Source organism: Zonotrichia leucophrys, chromosome 3 (assembly GCF_028769735.1).
Source record: "Zonotrichia leucophrys gambelii isolate GWCS_2022_RI chromosome 3, RI_Zleu_2.0, whole genome shotgun sequence".
NCBI classification, from domain to species: Eukaryota; Metazoa; Chordata; class Aves; order Passeriformes; family Passerellidae; genus Zonotrichia; species Zonotrichia leucophrys.
In genome coordinates, this window is record NC_088172.1 from 57,954,408 (window position 1) to 57,970,384 (window position 15,977).

General features: G+C 41.2%; 2 long non-coding RNA genes across 3 annotated transcripts; one reads left to right on the forward strand and one right to left on the reverse strand.

Annotated features, from left to right (window-relative positions):
• Nucleotides 1-7,535: 7,535 nt before the first annotated feature.
• Nucleotides 7,536-8,415, forward strand: LOC135444896 (uncharacterized). Its single transcript, XR_010439337.1, has 3 exons — nt 7,536-7,599; nt 7,860-7,998; nt 8,125-8,415. It is a non-coding gene; the product is annotated as an uncharacterized LOC135444896 (long non-coding RNA).
• A 3,884-nt stretch (nt 8,416-12,299) lies between these two features.
• On the reverse strand, nt 12,300-15,744 carry LOC135444897 (uncharacterized). Of its 2 annotated transcripts, none has more exons than XR_010439339.1 (3): nt 15,550-15,744; nt 13,470-13,627; nt 12,300-13,276 (listed from the first exon to the last, which is right to left on the reverse strand). It is a non-coding gene; the product is annotated as an uncharacterized LOC135444897 (long non-coding RNA). The 2 variants fall into 2 exon arrangements; XR_010439338.1 differs by lacking the exon at nt 15,550-15,744 and adding an exon at nt 14,813-15,034.
• Between the last annotated feature and the right edge of the window lie 233 nt (nt 15,745-15,977).

Below are 15,977 nucleotides of genomic sequence, written 5' to 3' on the forward strand. Positions count from 1 at the left end.
AGAAGTTTCTTTTGTGTAGAGTTTTCATACTGTTAAATATACTCTGAGAACAGAAGAACAATCACATTTCACAGGAGGGGACCAAGCCAGCAGGTTGGTTGTGTGTTTACACTAAGTCTCTGTAGTTGGGGCATGCAAATGCTATAAAAATTTGCCAAAGTTTTAAATGCCTTTCTGAATGAAAATGAAAAAAGCTGCAGAAAATCAAGCTCAACCTGCAAATGTTTCCCATAAACTTGTTGATAAAAGCCATTTTCTAGCAAAGCTGAAGAAAAATATGTCTGCCTGGTTTAGGCAATCCATGGAGAATTCAACAAGTGAATCCGAACTCATATTTGCTTGGGGTCCTAAATTAGCACAGAAGCAGCAAGAGAAAATATTTGAATTTCAAATTGTATTTGAAGCACCTAAAATGTTGTCTTGATACCTGGGTGATGGACATAGATGTCACTCTGGTGCCACTCTGGGGAGCTGGGAGAGATGAAGGACCACGCCCTTCTCTGTCAGTGCACTGGCAAAAGGCAGGGTGATCATTTGTAGGACAGATACTGGGAGCCAGGAAGCTTGGACAATTAGTTGTCCTTCTCATGGATCCTGGCATAATCCCTCAATGCACCCACAAAGAAATCTGATTGCGAGGTGCCCAAACTATTAACATTAAGGTAGTTTTTAAAATCTCAGGTTCACTATCAATACCTCTTGCATTTTATTTCTATTGAGTTTAAGGGTTTTTTCTGTCTTAGCCTTTCCCTTTTGTGTTTTCCTTCTTTCTATTTTAAACTTAACAAAGACAGGCCAATTATTCATGATACTAATTAATCCAAGCATTCACTCGGAAAGATCCTGCTGCAGCCTGATAGAAAAGGAGTGATGAATTCAGAGCCTATCTTTTGAAAAACTTCACAGAATCTGAAACTAGAGAGAAAACTTTTTCCAAAGAAATCTTACTTTTTAAATTTGTCTGTTTAACTTTCACCAGTATTTATATAGGTCTCTGGCAACAGAGGAGGGTGGAAGATGGTTGATGTCCCTGTGACAGGATGCCCAGATCCACAAGAACCTTTGGATCTGATCCTGCATTGATCCAATTGGCCCCTTCTTGAGGTAAGGGGACAGGATTTTATTTTGTGTTCTACTTTCTCTTTTTCACTGCCCTAATTTTCTGGTGCAAAGAATATAATCTAATTTTTTCACATTCCTGAGAAGTTGCCTTCTTTCTAGGTATTCCTATCAGCTTCAGCATTACATGCTTACCTAGGTGAACTTGCAATATCATTTTTAATTGTGGTTCCAGTTCAATGAAACACTCAAGAGTTGAAATGCTTTCCCACAGAGCAAAACCTTCATGTGCTAATGGCCAGCCACTCATATTGGAACTTCCTTCACTGAACACTAGCTGCCAACCAACCAACCCAGAAAAATAATTTTTGCTAAGGCAATAAATTGCTTTTCACCTTGCTATTAAAATACAGCTTAAAAACAGTGGTGAAGAATGGTCAAAAAATTACATTTTCCATAGTGTTTCAGGAGATTTATACTGGTAAGTTTTAACTCTGAAATTACAAGTTGTCAGAAATTTTTCATTAAAAGTTAGAAGACTGACAGTACCATCTTTTCACTTGGAATGGCCAAAATCAGAAAATTTTTCTGAAAGGTACTATTTAATTTATTTTCTTCTCTTCTAAAATTTTAGGTATTCTCATTTCTATGGAAAGGACTTCAATTAAAAGTCTATCTTCTTTCCTAATAATAAAAATAAAACTATCAAGAGCACAGAAAAATGCAGCCCTGGACCCTCTTGCTCAGTGGTGTATTTTATTTGCCTAACATTCTCAGCATGAATGGCTGAAGTCAGTTAATGATGATCAATGAAATACTGTTATCCACTTGGTGGAGGGAATTAGGACGGGGAAATTAGAATTTACCAGATGATAGAATTTACCAGAAATTTAGAATAAGAACAAAAACAAAGCCAGACAAATTCCAAGTTTTGTATCTCAAACTCACAGGCCCAGACAGAAAGAAAAGCATTCACAAGGAAATCACCATGCGAAGTCCCATTATCTTGGTTTTACTCTGTGAGACTGAGAAAATCATCTGCTCTCTGTTTCCAGCACACTTCCTCTCTTTCTACATTGACCTTTCTCCAGTCAGTGTCTCCTACCAGGTGCCACCCACACAACATCCTCCATCTTCTTTGGCAGCTTCCTTCAGGAAACAGAAGTGGCTCACAATGAAATACCAAGTCAAACAGTGCTTAAAGGATTTTGAGGCACAAAGGACACGAAGCAACTCTCATCTCACTTGTGTGAGTGATGCTTAAGAAATCAATAGCACTCCACCAGAACAAAGTAGGTACCACTGAAGAAGACACTTAGTGATCCCCCTTTATCCTGCTCTGGCTGTTCATCAGTTATGGATACAACCCCTGGCCCTCACTCCTCTGCACTCCTTTCAAGAGGAACACAAATCTAAAGACATTTTTAAGAGGTGTTATTAGCAGTGTCTCAAAAGAAATACAAGAAATTAATGTTTTGGGTAGCTATTGTTTGATTTATTAAATAGTTTAATTTTTTTCCTTAAGCTGAGTTTTTTTGAAGGGTGCAAAAGCATGTGCTTTGGTTTGCTCCCTTTTTCAAGCAGAGCAACTGAATTCATTCACAGTCCACTCACTTGAAGCAAAAAGCCTGGGTTTTTTTTCATAGCTCTTTGTCTTGTTTTACAGCCAATTGTTTGCTTCTGCCAACTTTTAATTGCACAGAAATCTTGACGTCTGTGACTGTGAAAGGAGGTTTTCCATCATTATGTCTGATGGCTGTTCTGCTCTGTCGGTGATTATTCATTTACCTCCCATGTTTGCAGCCCTTGGCGGCCTCTGCTACAAAACTTGCAGCAGTTTGGTGTTACCTCCTATTTGTCATTCACAGAATCATTTGTTTTCTGTTCTAGGAAAACATCAACATCTTAATGCAATTTATTCTTCTGATTAATGAGAGAAGTAAACCCATACGTTTTTCTAGTTTACACCCATTTTATTCAATAAGCTACAGTTGTAGGTACTCAAGAATATTTGAATTGAAAGCACACCATGAAATTTTAATCCTCATGTGGAAAAGAAAACATTTTAGCTGATTAGTCTCACTTTTTCCTATCATCTGCTACAGGAAACAGAGATATTAGGGAAACGAATTTTCAAATAATCAAGTAAGCTTGGCAAAGCAGTATTTTGTTTCCATGTGCTCACCGTGGCCCATGAGGAGGCAGCTGGTTTTTATCTGCCATAAGCAGTAGGTCTGTCATTGGGGAATATAAATCCTGATGTCCTCTTTGTGAATCCCAAGACTATGCCCAAAACAGAGACTTAAATTCCCATTTCCTAACTAGTCCATTTAAAAAGTCCATTTAGACAAATAGTTTATTTTCTATAAAGGCTTTGGTATTGAATTGTTTCTTAGTTAAGTGTGAAACAGGTCAGAATCCGTCCTGGTATTTGCTGAGGCAAAGCCATGACCATCAGTGGACAGATATGTATTTACAGAATATACATTTGATCCAATCAGTACTGGTTAAAGGCATGAAACTGCATTTTAACTGGGATCCTGACTCTCTTTGAACTTGGATGATGGTTTGAAGCTGTAAGAGGCACCCATCACCCCCCCCCCCTTGGTTTTAGCAGACAGCTTTTCACTTAAAAGGAAGATAATTTCTTTAAGGCTTAAAGACCATGCTTTTTGCTTGAATTTTTAGCAGGAAGAACTTAACTGCTCTTACTGAATAAGTAATGATTCAATACATCTTAGTCAGAGTACATGTCCCTCCGAGAATGAAGTTCTTGGGAAATTTCACCTGCAGCCCACTTATAACACCAGTTTGACAAAGTTCAGCACTTGTTTGGTACTATAAAAAATGCAGATGCATTTCATCATCATCTCCCTTGTGCTTTCTCTGAAGGACATAAAGATTTCAGCCCAGACCTTTCTGGTAAAAATAAGTATCCAATGTATAATTTCTCATAGCAGTTGTTATTTACCACTTCTCTTCTTGCATGGTCTGATAAGGTAGGGAATGGGTTTATACTGTCTTCCTATGCAACTTACATAGACCTTGGTGTCTTTGACCCTGTTTTTCCACGGCAACAGAAATACCCATTCAAGTGCAAACTCTACTCCAAAGTTTTTAGAATTAGTGGTTGAAAGATAACTCAGTTTTCAATCTTTTGTTTTGCTGTGGCAGAAGATGTCAGTGTACCATGGATATGGTCACTGTCAACTTCTGAGTCCAAAGTGCTGCAAGAGAATCTGAGAGCTCAGCAGCCCAAAACTTTCTCTGAGAAACAGCCAGTTCTGCATAGTGAACAAAACCCCTTGAGTTTCAGCTGGGAGAGTAATAGATTGGCTTCTGGGTAAAATGTTCATCCTGCAAAATGTCCCCCAGGACTAATTCTGTGGGTATCAATAAGAGGCTTAAAAATATTAATTTTACCATGCAAGTGAATAATCTGTCACTGGCCTTCCATCAGCTTTACTGCTGTTAGTGGGCCTCATATGGGTCTTGCTGATATGCAGTGTAAGGTTCCAGTAACTTTGAGTGTAGTTTCCTAAAAGGCTAGATGATTTTGTGCAATCATTAACCACCTCTTGCTGCTTGGCATGCTGAAATAATAAGGGTAATTGAATATCACTCTTCTGGGTGTATGCTAATTGCCTGCAGGGCTCTGGAAGGATGTTTCATCCCTGTACACCACACAGCATTATTGGATAGGTAATTGGCATTGTGGGAGCCTTCCACCTTCCTCAAGAATATCAGTGCAGAAGGCAAAATGTCAAGTTAGATGAACAAAGGATTTAATACAGTTTGGCAAGCCCTCTGCTCCTGTGGTGCCGTGGTGAGCAGCTGATTGCAGGGTATGCACCTGCTTTTGTGTAATGAGGTCCTGAGCATCCCAGGTCACTATTTTTAACCTGAAACACCAGCAAAAGCCCCATACTTCTCAACATGGTAATTTCTATAGCAAACTCCATAAAAAGTAATGTTCAGTTGTGAATTAAAATGCATTTATGCTTAAATAAGAATCAGGAATGACTATTCCTGGTTTTATAAACACACCATCCCTTGAATCCCTTTAATCTTCTCTGTGTGCTGCTGAATGTCAGGTAATGGAGGCACAGTGTGAGTTCAATTAGTTTAAAATCTTATCATTGTAATTGGGCAGGATGAGCTGTAATATCTTGACAAATAGGACTCAACACTTTGAGGTTATTTACTAATTTTTTATATTCTTCCAAATGCAATTAATTCCATAACAGTTAGAAGTTAATATTAATTAATTAACAGGGTTCCTACATAATTGTATGTGATAGACATGCCCAAATGAGTCCTTTGAGGGTGCTGGAAGGTAGGGAGGGGGATTGCTACCATGAATACTGAATCTCCTTGGCAGACTGACTTAACTATAAATGATGTTCAGGGACGATTAGGAAAATGGCCCATGCTAAAGATAACTCCAGAGCATGCACGGCCTCAGCTTAGAGATGCAGCAGATCATTAAATCAGAAAAACCTTGGTGAAATCAGGGCCCTTGAAAAGCTGTGTACCTCACTACTTTCATCTGCCTTAAGCAGCATTTCACTGACTTCAACAAATTTCTGTCTTCAAACTCTTTTTCACTAGCTAAATATCCTTCCCTACAACTTCAGCAAACCGGGGCTGAAAACTTCCCATGTAACAAGGTATTTCCTCTGGGGCTGTTCACCAAGGACCCCTGCCCATGCTTGCCAGCATGCTGCTGCTCTGCTTTCTTCCCTTCACCACCAAAACAGCCTCCTCCCAACAGAATTAGGGTCATTGAAGCAATGCTTCTGGGCTGCTGTGCTGGCTGTCCTGTTTTCTTGCAGACAGCAATGTGGAAGCCACATAAAATTATATCACTGACCATCCAGCTGCTGAATTAAAGCACTGTTGCTATCTGCCATTAGAAGTGCCACTGTTTATATCAGCTGTAAACCCTGAATGCCTGTGCTTATCTCAGGTGCTGAACTGCCTTTTTAGCTAGAAGAGGCTGTTATGATCCTGACCAATTTTCTGACTTTGTGTTCGTTGTGCATGAGCAAGGTACTGCTGTTATGATCAAACTTTCCTGGAGCAGGAATTCATTCAATGCTCCTGACTTGGGCTGTCTAGGGAGCCTATGCTTCAGCAGGATGAGTATGTGAATGGAGCTCCATCAATAACCACTGATTTTTTTGCAAGGACATTGAGCACCTCTGAGAGTCAGAAAGCACGTACTCCCTAAATAAATTCAGAATAAACTAGAAATTTGTGGGTTTTGATCAAAATACTAGCTATAGGGTATGACAGGCAAATCAGATACCTTCCACATGATAACTGTAATACAAACAGGTTTGAACCAGGTAAGCGATGAGATGAAGTGAAATTTATTGTCAGAATATTATCTCAGTTGAATATTCATTTTTTAGCTACACTTTTATGTGAAGGTCCCCTGCTGTTTCTGCTTTGCTTCTGTCCTTCACTCTGGGACAGGGTTGTTATACACAATTAAACACATATCCAATTTGTGCTCCAGAGACTGTGGCAGCTGTACCTCAGCAGAGGGCGAAGCCAGAGCAGATGGATAGAAGGTGAGTGCTGTCAGTCCGTCGGGATTGAAGATGCCACAAAAATGCAAACAGACCTATAGTTTGTAAAAGAAAATAAATGTCCTGACAGCCTGATGAAAGACTAACTCAGAAACCCTCATTCCCCCCAAAAGTTAAGATCAACTAAGATTGATATGGCTGCACTGTCAAGTGCTTCATCTTTTTATCCTTTTTTATCTTTTTTTTTTTTTTTTTTTTAATGAGAAACCAAACCAATCTAATCCGAATGAGGAAAGTCACCTTCCCTGGTGCTCCATTTAATTTTCCTCAAGCAATAGAAATGAAAATGAAAATTCCATTTCAAAAACATGAAAAGAGGAATATTCTCATGAAGGTAGAAAAAGACTTCAACAGCCCCACAAGAGAAACTTTAAAACTGTCACTCACGTCCCTAAAAAATGAAGCCCTACAAAACAGAATGTTCAAATCCACATGTGGGTGCTGCAATTTTTTTTCCCCTCAAAGACCAACAGAAACTGCAATGATTTAAAAATTCAATAAATGCATAGCAAGGGAGTACTTGAGAAAGGAAGGAGAGGGATGACAGAGCTGAATTCAAGTTAATTTGGAAGACACTTTCAGAAAAGATTATGAACCCTGTTCTGGAACTCCCAGTTATGCACAACAGTCAGTAGCAAAAGATGCTGATGCCTGGATCTGTGGCATTCACATTCTCTGAAAAATTTCCTTCGCCCAGGCTTTTTCTCCTGGGAAGCTGAAAGGCAGCAAGAGAGGCTTCAGAGAAAGGGAAAACAATTCTTACCTCATTTGCTTCTCCTGTGTTGTGCTCCTGTGGAATGTGTTTGGAGATTGTTTACCTGAGGGTGATTGTTTCATTGGATTCTGGTGTGAGTTGTTTTCACTCATTGGCCAATCAGGGCCAAGCTGTGTCGGGACTCTGGAAACAGAGTCATGAGTTTCCTTATTATCTTTTTAGCATTGAGTAAGAATCTTTTATGTATTCTATAGGATAGTATATTATTATTTAATATAATATACTATAATAAAGTAATGAATTAGCCTTCTGAGAACATGGAGTCAGATGCATCATTCCTGCCTTTGACGGAGTGCCCTGCATTTGCAATACAGATCAACATTTAAACCTGTAATACTTTTTTAAAAGTGCTGTTTTTAGCTTTATTCTGTACTTATTGTTTTTCACATGGTATCTGTTTCACATGCACTTGTCCCAATTTCTTATAGACCAGATATTGCACATCTGAAGCAGTGCCAAGTCCCATGAGATCAATGAAACTTTTCACCTTAACCAGAAAGCAGGATATCAGTTTGTTTTCATGGGTTAATCTTTGTGATCATGAGCAAAGCAATCATCTGTGGCAGGGTATGAATTTCCCAATCCCAGTGGAAGTAACTCTTCACCTCACCAGTTCTGGCCCAGCCAGAAGAAATGAATTTGCTATCTGCTCCCCTGTTGTCTGCTGATCTGCCCTTTGTGTTTGTATTACAGCAAAGATTTCCAGTCAGCCGGCTTGACATTTTTCTATGAAATGACTATGAAATGATACAGCTAAAGGGCAGTATGCCAAGGAATGACCAATTCAAGCATGGCAAATATTGACTGAAACAGAATATTTCAGAGTATGAGGGGCTCACTTGGATTTTTCCATAAGCACCTCAAACATAATCAGCATTTGCATTCTCAGAATTTCCACCTGCTTTACAGCCATGCCTTCACACCCAGCAGCAAGAGAAGCTCATCACACTGTCTGCTCTGTAGGTAAATAATTGAAAAAATGGAACCTGCCCAAAATAATTTTTTTAAAAATTGTTTCTACGGGTACATGATTTTACCCAATTACAGAGGAGTAAAAGAAACAATGGAAATAAATCCTGTGCTGCTGAGGTCAGGGACCTGAAATCTCCCGGGGGAGAGGATGAGCAAGGGTGGAGGGAGCGGGTTCTCACACATGAGGTACCCTGAGGACACGGAGCACTGGCACAATCTGCTGCACTGTCAAGTGACATCAAAGCAATGGCACTTCCAGGGGGCTCTCTCAGGATCCTGCATCCTCCATACCCAAGTGTTTTCCCTACAAAGTGTTATTGGAGCTCCCTGAGGTCTCTTGTCAAGATGTCCCCATTAGAGGGTTAATCAAAGAAATTATGGGATATATGAGGTAAACTGTAGGGGAGGTTTGTCCTTCCTCCATTTCACAGAACTTACAGATATTATAATGTGAAATACTAGGATAAGAGAATATGCTTTTCCCTTGGAGCATCTTCTGGGGGAGTAGAAAAAAATACAGATTAAGAAAATTTGCCTGTTACAATATGGCTACATGCAGGGTAAATGCCGTCTTTTTTCCAAGTGCAAAAGTATTATCATACATGATAGAATAACAGGTCCATGGCAAAGGCAAATTAATCACCAGAGAACATGGTATTAAAGGATCTTCTGAGGATTCCTATGCTTCCACATATATTTCATATATGTCTTCCAGTCAGCAAGACAGAAGAAAATAAGACTCCAAGAAACAGCCAGTTCTGTTTGGGCCCATGTGTGCACAGGAGATTTTGATGAGTATGAGAGGGACTTTTCATTAGGATTCTATAAACATCAGGGGCTGTAAATCTAGACCATTTTTTTCCCCTTACTTTTTTGGGGATGGTGGGAATATCTTGTCAGAATTGCTAAACCACACACACACACACACACACACAGATACACACACAGACACACACGCACAGACACACACACACACACACCTGGGTGTTCTCTCCTAGTTTCTTCTCCTGGTGTATTTTGTCTCACTTTCCAGGTCTCTCATTTCCTTTCCAGCCTGGTTTCTCCAGCTACCCTGTTTTTATACAATGAAACAGCAGTTTATCTTTGTGTTTTGCTCTGCCTGCCTGCCCAGATAGGTGGTGGGGCAGCGGGGCTGGCAGGCAGGAGGCCTGGGCTCTCCCCTGCCCTCTGAAACATGCTGCCAGGTGGCTGAGCAGCATTTCAGCACAATGCCCCAAACACATTTTGTGATGACTCTCAAAACCCTGCTCATATAAAGAGGCTTTTGTGTGGGTTTTTTAAGCACGAGTCTGTCTCTGGTTTTGTGCCCAGCTGCAGGAGCTGGCATTGCTACAAGCTCTGCTGAAGGCCAGTCCCCACATGCCACGCTGCCACGCTGAGCCAGGGGCTCCCTGCCATGGCTTTGCTCTGCTTTCCTCCCTTCCACTCCCCCTGAGGTGGCCCTGGCCAGGAGTCTGGATTCCAGAGTCACAGCACCCCTGCAATGGGCACCCACCAGCCTGGGCCCAAAGCACTAAACCTTGTCCTTAGCTCAGAGGTAGAGGCCAATCTGTGCTGTAAGGCTGCCCCCAAACCCCATCCTCTGGCACACAGACACGTCCCTGCAGGAGGGCACGACCTGTCTGAGCACAGCAGAGCTCTCCCAGATTGCACTAAGCTCCCACAGCAACCAAAAAGCCATCCCTCACCTTGACACCCACTTTCAGGTCATGATTTTGTATGTCCCATTTTTCAGGAATGTATTTCCTGAGGGAATCCAGCCTAGTTCAGAATTCCTCCACTGTGGCACAAGCTGTTTGAGAGTGGCAGGTGAAGGCTGTTGGAATGGCTGCATAGACACATGTCCTTTCTCTTCCCCTTTCTTTTTCCCCTACACAGCTACCCTTGTTAGAAAACCAGCAGTAAACTGGTGTTTTCTGTGACTGCTCTCTCTTAGCAGATTGTTTTTCCCTTTAAATTATTTTTTAAATGATTTTGCCATTTGGGGTAAATAAGGAAAAGACAACAGGAAACTCAAATTATTTACATTATAAACCTATAGTATTTCTGCATTCCAAGTACAGCTTTTCCTGGCAGGAAAAGGGTGGTTTATATGGGCTAAGAATGGAAATAAAGGAAACATTTCTCCTTCAGCAAGGCAGCACACAAACTGTATGTCCCCTTCTTTTTTTTTTTCACTAGAAAATGTTGGAGGTTTTTGAATGAAACAGTGATTGCACATACACACTTTTTTTTTGTCATTTACAATGGATGACTGCTGAAGAAGGAGCTGACATCCAAAAACCCCCTTAGATTCTGGGGTGATGATGGTGGTGCCAGCATGGAGCATTTCCAGACCTTGTATACATCAGCTGCCAGGGCTGGGATTTACAACATTGCAAATTCCTTAGTGAGTTGAGGCTTCAGAGCAAAAATATCATCTATACAAATATCATTTACATTTAATCTCTTGATGCTGATGTGAACATATGCTACCACTTCTCTCATTTCTTCTGAAACACCTGAGATTATGGGGGTATTTTTGGCATAATAGCTTTCTTCTAAGAATGCTTGCTTTGGAAGTGAGCATAAAATCTGCAAGTTACCAACATGTTCTAGGCCAGGCTGTAGCATGGTGGAATCAAGTCACCCAATTCCCCCCAGCATCATGCCAGAATGCAGGACAGAATTCTAAGTTTCATTGAGGCAGAGGGGGAAGGCACAACAGAGATGCTGATGGTGTGATGGTGGGATCTGGAGATCAGGATGCTCATGGTTGACAAGGAGTCCAGTAGTATCCTTCCTGCTCTCCAGGATGGTTTTGGCTTATTAAGGCTCTTCAACATAAATTTCCTTCACATGCTATACATGTGAAGGAAATTTATGTTGAAGCTCATCATCCAGGGCCACATCCTGGGAGACACAGTTGCGAAACATTTTGGGCAGAAAAGAGGACTAAGCCTACAGTCCCATTTTCTAGGCCAGTATTTTAAGCCCTGAATAATTGCAATGAGCACTACAGCTATCACCCCTGTCCTACCACCCTAAAAATCAAGCAGGAGTAAATTCACTACAAATAAGAGGTGTCTCCTCCAGGGATGATGCCACGCCCCATATCCCAGGCAGGCTGAGGTGTTTATCAGAAGTTCCCCCAAGCTAGGGACAGGCATCAGATTTGCCTCTGACCTCTGATTTTCTATTCAGTATCTCCAGGTGACTCCTCTGACAGCACGAAGGTAGCATATAGGGGATGGGACACCAAACAATATAGCTTCATCTGGTCCATAAAAGCCCTAAAACTTATGTGGTTTGATGAAGTTTTTAACTGGTAATTAAAAGAAAATATTAAGAAAGTTCTTGGTGTCTGCTCTGTAGCTGGGCTATTACAACTGCAGGTCACACACTCAGAAATAAATCTTTGGGGAAAGGGATAGGGGAAAAGGCTTTATGAGGCATTAGTCATAAACATGGGGACCCTTTTTCCTCTAACTTGTCCTCCATTACTTCTAAGTCTTTTATCTGTGCATATATGCATCAGAATTTTTGCAAATAAAATAAATCACCAGGATTACATTAGCACAAGCACCAGTAGAGCCATACAAGCAATGCTAATGTGATGATTGCTTCCACTTGGTTAAGTACCTAGAAAGAGAATTTGGCACTCACAGGAGTTTTACGTCTTCAGGCTCTGTGAGATGGCCAAATGAGTGTAGGGACTCATTTCCTTCTTTGTGCTGGTGGCCTCTGACCACAGCAGAGAACAAGTGGATATCAAAGGTAAGGAATAGTTAGGGGAATGAAAGCTATGCGGGAATGGCATGCACACTTTATTTAATAACTTAATAAACCAGAGGGTTTCGGAGGCAGCAGATAACAAATAGGGATAGGGGGGAAAAGTTTGTCTCAAGGAAAGCAGACGTTTAGAAGGGACATTTTAAACCTCTACACCTAAATGAAGGTTTGGAGCAGGGAGTTCTGCTTTAAAGCAGAACAGAATTAGTGTAGCTCAGCTCCACAGCAATGCTGCCAGAGCTCCCAAGCTCAGCAAAGCATTTGCAGGTGACATAGTGTTTAGGTTTGGGCTAAGGTTTTGTTAGTTCCCAGTGGAGTTCAAGTGCTTAATATTCTGCTGTGTGTGTGCTTAACAGTGCATGTTCTCAGATGGAGAAGGTGGAGAACAGATTAATTATGCTCTGACTCTTCCCATATGAAAACTTTGGGATAGGAAATGCACTGCAAAACAAACAAAATAATGTGGTGATTCCTCCAGCATGTAGCGGACTTATGGAGTTTCTTCCCAGAGACTGCTGTGAATACTTGCAGCTTATGCACACTGAAGACAGCAGCAGGACTTGAATAGAGATATATTCTATATTACTGAGCAGAGAAATTACATCAGCTCTGGAAATATCCTGAGCTACAGATGCTCAGAGCCTGGGGGCAGCAAAGTGCCTTTGATGTTTGCCCTGGTGTCACCCTGCCCTTGGCTTGTGCTTTCTTCACCCTCTGAGTGGGGTGTAGGGCTGGGGCAGCCCCAGTGTCACCTCATGTCACTGCTCTGTGCAGCTGTGCCCTGTGGGAGAACTTCAATAGCCTCACTTTAGAGGGACTGATGGAAAAATCCTGCTCAGCTGTAGGATCCAGATTCTTCAGTAGGGAGATTTCTATGTAATTGCTATGATTTCTGTGCATATCTTGTTGGTGATTCAAAGCCATGCAGAATTCTCACATAGTTTTGTGTTTCTCTCCACTGAATAAAAGCATTATGAAGAAACCCAGGTGAAAAGAAGCAGCTGTGGCACCAAACTATGGATAGTATTGATCTGGTTTTTGGCAAGTCTGGAATGAAGTTACCAAGATAGCGTACAGAAGCCTATGGAGAAAAAAAATTCCACAAGTCAAAGAATTTTCCTCAAAACTTCTGTGGTATGAGTTGTTTCAAATGAGAGGAGTAGCAGGGGCAGAAATGAAGCAGAAAAGTACAGGAGTAAATGGGTACAGACTAGAGCAAAATGATGCTCAGACAAAACACAACAGCAATATTGCTGAAAAACGCTGACTCTCACCAAAACACTGCAGAGCTTAGTTGGATTTCCAGCTACTCATGTACACCTCCATCCTTTTAATTTGCAGTCTTGAAAACCCTGATCTTGGGTAGGTTTGCTCTTCATTTTATGTGTTCCAGGGAGGCATGTGGCACATGAACACAGACGCTCAGAAAGGTCTGTTGGTGTGCAGAACAGATAATGTCAGATATTGTTTGCATAAAGAAGTTCCAACACTTATTACCACCCAAGGTCTTGAAAAATGAAGTGATTTCACTTTCCCACCTCACACATCTTGTTTGAGTCATTGAGTCATGTAACCACAGTGTATTTATCCTTAAAATCATGGCATTTTCTGGGGGCATTTTAGTTGCAGCAACAAACCAATTTTTCATTTGTTTCATCAAACATCACAGTGGAAAATGCAACCAAGCACTTGGGCACCACATGTATAAAGTATTCAGCTGGAAAGGACTGTACTGGCACTTAAATTTCCACAAGCTGTGTGTATTTTGTTAGATCAATTTGAATCTAAAGGATGTGTGAGCTGAGCAGAGTTTTTCAGAGCACAGGAGGAGAATCAGCCCACCACCTGCCCAAGTCTGCTGCTGAAAAAAGGGAGGAAAAGTACATTGATCTGTATAAGGTATGTTTTCTCTTTGACTTTAACAAGTTTTTCTAAATCGCTTCCTCTTGTGCCTTGCCAAATGAAAAGCAGGTTCAGCTGGATAACAGCAGATTCTGGTAACTACTGCATTTCTCATCAATGTTTGTTTTACAGATGTGGGGGTTTTAACAAAAGTTTTAACACAATGAACCTTGGATTTTCATAGCAACACAAAAATATAATGGTTTCAAACATAGTTTTATATTATCATTGCTATCCAAGAATATATTTTAATCAGGAATACAAGGCAGTTATAAGTATATAATATAGACATTTCAGTAAAATGATAACTGTTCTATGTTTAGTAATACCCCAATAAGCAAGACTTAGAAGCACAGAAATTACCCTATTGATAAAATTTCCATCAATTTCTGATACAAGTCTTTGGAGGGTTTGTGGTTTTTTTCTTTTTAAATCAGAGTGCCACCGAAGGATACCTTGAAATTACAAGGAAATTTCCTATTCAGGAAAGCAGAATAAAACCATGTTTATAGCTAAAATTAAGTTACTGATTTTAGCTCCATAAGCAGAAATACTCAAATGGAGAGCTCAGCACTTTCTAAAGTGTACTCAAGTCATGTTCTCAGCAATCAAGAGAGACCTAATCAGATTTTTTCCTCTCAAAAATAATGATCTTGGCAGATTTTGTTAAATAGCTTGCCAGGCTTTGCTGTTCCCAAGGGTGTTGTGCGCTTACAGTGATTGCTGGGTGCTGAGATGTGTTTGTGCCTCGCTGCTGTGTGCCCTCAGCCCCTGAGCCTGCTAACAGCTGAGGGAGGCATTTCCAGAGCTCTGAAACGCAGCTGAAGATGGGAGGCTGTGGCTCTGCTGCCCCCAGGACACAGGCTCTACTCACGCCTCAGCCCTGAGCCTCTGCCCTGGAGCTCAGCTGCTTCCCAGCCACCCTCGGTCACACAGCTCTCCCTGCCTCCCCTTCCTGCCCTCACTTGCTCCCCTCCTTCTGCTCAGGTGACATGAGAGCTCAGGAAGGAAGGTCACCTGGCCACCTCCTCTGCCTTATCCCAGCAGGCTGCTCATTTCTTCGGTTCAGGCATTTTCCTACTCCTGTTTCTCCATCTTCCTCTAGTACAGAGGAAGATAACTAGTGACTAGTGTATCTAGTTATTGCCTTACAAGACATTTTGCAGTCCTCTGCATGAAAATTGCTGCCAAACAACGAATTTATTTTACCTTATAAGAAGAGCAGAAGAGTTCAGAAATTAGGAGCAGCACTTTCTGCTTTAGTTGCCCATGGCTACTAAATGGAATAGGTAAATTAAACTTAATTAAAAAAAACTAAAACCAAACAAACTAAAACCAAACAAACAATTGAGATTTTCAGTGGTGCTGGAAATACAATATAATGATTGCATATATTATTTTTGAAGAGGGCACTTGGATGGAAAGTGCCAGAAGACAACAATAAAAACCTACATCGAGTCTAGCTAAAGATGCCAGCATCTGTTCATTCATCCTTGTTCCTTGTCGGTGAGTAAGACATCCCAGGTGGGAAGAAGGCAGATCAGAGTCCTGGTTCTTATTGCTACACCCTGGGCTGCCTGTGAGCGCCACCAAGCTGCAATACTCACACATGTGGCAGGAAAGTATGTGGGGGTCCTGGACAAGTAACTCTCGGTGAAATTTAAGGTGGACCATATTAACATGGAGTTCCAAAGTACCTGAAATATTGTCTGATCAAGTTCTCACAGCACCCCCACAGCCACTGTGACTGGATGCACTGGGAGCAGCAATTCTCCCATTTAGCTACATGTTAAGAAATAGAATAACTCGAGTAGAGAGATTAAACAATCCATTTCACCTGTAGAGTGTGGCTGGTGCCAGGGCCACTGCTGCTAGTGAGG